This window comes from Melospiza melodia, unplaced genomic scaffold, assembly GCF_035770615.1.
Source record: "Melospiza melodia melodia isolate bMelMel2 unplaced genomic scaffold, bMelMel2.pri scaffold_114, whole genome shotgun sequence".
Taxonomy (NCBI): domain Eukaryota; kingdom Metazoa; phylum Chordata; class Aves; order Passeriformes; family Passerellidae; genus Melospiza; species Melospiza melodia.
Genome location: NW_026948506.1, coordinates 31,538 through 34,610, shown reverse-complemented (window position 1 = coordinate 34,610; position 3,073 = coordinate 31,538).

Below are 3,073 nucleotides of genomic sequence, written 5' to 3'. Positions count from 1 at the left end.
GAACAAAAATAAGTCTATTTAAAATGAAAAAGTAGTAATCTGTAATGCAGTTTTGAGGGAATTATTGTAGCAGGAGAGCATGTGCTGGCTGGGAGGGGAGAAGCACTTGCTCAGACAGGTGATAATCCATTGCAGCCCATTCCAGACACCTGGCAGATACCAGCCTTCCTCAGGCCTCCCTGGGATGAGCGAGGTGCTGTGCCACTGGATGAGGAATGTGGAGTTTCTGGACTATGTGGAGTGCTAATTTAAACACCAAACCCTTGTTCCTGATGGGAGCTGCTGGTGTCTGCCTGGTGTGGGGTGCTGCACGGGATCTGCAGTCTCACAACAAGGAGTGTGCTGGGCTCCTCAAGCACTCGGGGCTGACACGGCCGGCTCGCTTCCTTGGATTTCTCCTCTGGAGTTTGGCAGCCGTCTGCTTCAGGGAGCACAGTGGCCTCATAAGAGTTTATTTGATCTGACACATGACAAATTGTTTCTGCTGGCGGCTGCTTGAGGCACAGTCTGTTCGCTGGCAGCCGCGGCTCTGCAGGCGCTGGGAAGTGGAGGAAGGCAGCCCTGCCTCCTCCTCTTAGGAAACATCAGTGCAGAGAGCGTTGCTGTGACCCCCCTGCCATCCCAGCCTCCTTTCTGCTGCTTGGTAACGGTGCTGCTGGCATGGATTATTAATGGTGTTTGTGTGCTGGGTGTGTCTGCAGGTGCTGGTTGTGGCTCCCATGGCAGGGCAGAGGAGAACCTGTGTTCTGGAATCAGACCCAGTTGCCACTAAAAACACTTTGTTAAGTTCCTTTTTTTAGGATATCCTTTTAGCTCTGCAATGAGCAGCAGAATATTACATTCCTCAGCAGAATAAAAAGTACATGTCCCCTGTGAGATAGTGTAAATACATTTTATCTGTTCTATTACCCGCAGTTTTCAGAATATGTCCCCTAAGCACTTTAATCTTGTTTTCCAGAGTTGTCTCAGAGTGAGGAATTGCTCCTATTTGCAACTTTGGGAATGATTACTTGTTCATTAATTTCTTCCCTTTCCTGCTGTCCATCTATTATTGCTTCCAAGAGAAAAAAAACCTCTCTGTAAATCTCCTCCAAAACAGGGCTGAGTGCCTGATTAGACAGAGAGTTATGTGTGCTGGGAATGTGTTCCCAAGAGATCATCCTGGAGCTGTGCATGGAGCCCTGGGTGCTGCTGTTCTATGCCCTTGGGCACACAGAACTCACCAGGTGATGCCTTTTCCTTGGTCTTAAAATGAGGAGCCAGACACAGTTAGGGGATAAAGGGTTTTTATCTTGGTATTTAATAAAGATCTTTATGGTGCACCACTTCACCAAGGTGGAATGTGCTGAAATGCACACACATGGTATACAATTTATAGACCTTGCAAATTAGCATATTTAACAAAGATGCCTCAATGAGAGGCTTGAAGGAATAGCCTGATATCTTCCTATTTCAAAGTATTTCTCACTGGATGGGCTTAATTTTAGTTTACAGGATGTATTTTAGAGGGGATCTTGGTTTCTCAAGATAGCTTAGGGCTTTCTGGCCTCCAGCTGAGAGGCCTTTTGGATATTTGGTTTTCTGACTTAACAGAATGCCAGGCTTATGGTAAGTGATCAGACATAAGGAATTACAAGTGTGCATATTAGGGGCACTCAGAATACATAAAAGGTACATAAAAGAATGGCAAAAAATCCTCATGGCATCATGGGTGCCCGGACCGGCTCCCTGCTCCTTGCCCTGGGATGAACAAGCCCAGCAGGCAGCACATGCCAGGGCAGCCAGGCACACCTGGGGCACACCTGGAGCACACCTGGAGCACACCTGGGAAACACCTGGAGCACACCTGGAGCACTCCTGGGGCACACCTGGAGCACAGTGGCAAGGCAGGAGCTGGAGTCAGGGCAGCTCCAGCGCCCAAGCAGGGCTTTGCTGCTGCTGTGCTTTGCCTGCAGTGCCGGGGCTGTTACGAAACAGGAACGAGATGGGACAATGCAGAGCAGTTCCTGCTGCCATGCTTTTGTCCAGCAGCTAAAAGCCTGTTCAGAGGGTTTTGTGGACGCCTTGTTTGCTTTGGTCTTTTTTTGCTCTTTCTTTAAGTACAGACTTAAAAGAGCTGGAGACTGGAGGCCACTGTAGTTATTGTTTCTTCCTGAATAGCAGAATAAATGTGCCCTTTGTCAGGGTCCTTGCCTCAGAAAACATGTGGCCTGTTCCCACTGCTGTTCCCTTTGACATATGAGGAACTGCCCCTGCCTGCCTCTGGGTGCGTGGAGATTTCTCACTCCCTCACTGGGATCAGTGCTAAAACTTGTCTTGACCTGTGACGTGTGTGGTCACTGGAAGTCACTGTGGAGGCTGTCACTGAAACAGCCTGGATTCACAGAGCAGCTTCATTTAGATGGCAGCTGATGGAGGAGCTCTGCAGAACGGCTGGGTAGGAAACCTGTGTGCAGGAGGGGACAGCTGAGAGCTGCAGTTATCGTGGGAGAAGCTCAGACATGTACAGATGTGGTGTGGCAAACCTGTGTTGGATGTGCCATGTCCCACCTGCCATGGCACCACCAGGATGCACAGGCAGCTGCTCAGGATGTTCTGGTGTCTCACAGCAGAGAGGAAGGTGCTGCAGGTGCCTCTTGGATCAGAGCTGAGGGTGTGTGAGGGAACAGCCTGCTGCTCGCTCTGACAGCAGATTTCGAGCTCTTGGCTTTGCCAATCACCTCACAGCAAACACCAAGACATGGGAGTGAAAGTCCCTGTGTCCTTTGGCTGCTGCTTGGGTGTTTGCAGAGCCAGCAGGTCCAGTGACAGCCAGGACTGTCAAAGGAAGAACCCTCTGTGGAGCAGTGCTGCTCAATACTGAGATATGCCAGTCCATGAAATGGCTCTTTATAGGGTGTCTCACCAAAAGGATTTTCCTTTTGAGTGTCTGGATCTCCTGCTGTTGGTCTGAGCTCCAGATGAGAAACAGTGCTTTCACTGAAAGGTACTGAGGTTACAGAGTAATTGTCCCTTAGAAGGGAAAATTGTGGAGGAAACCCACTCAGAACACGTCTCTGTTCTTCCTCAGAGC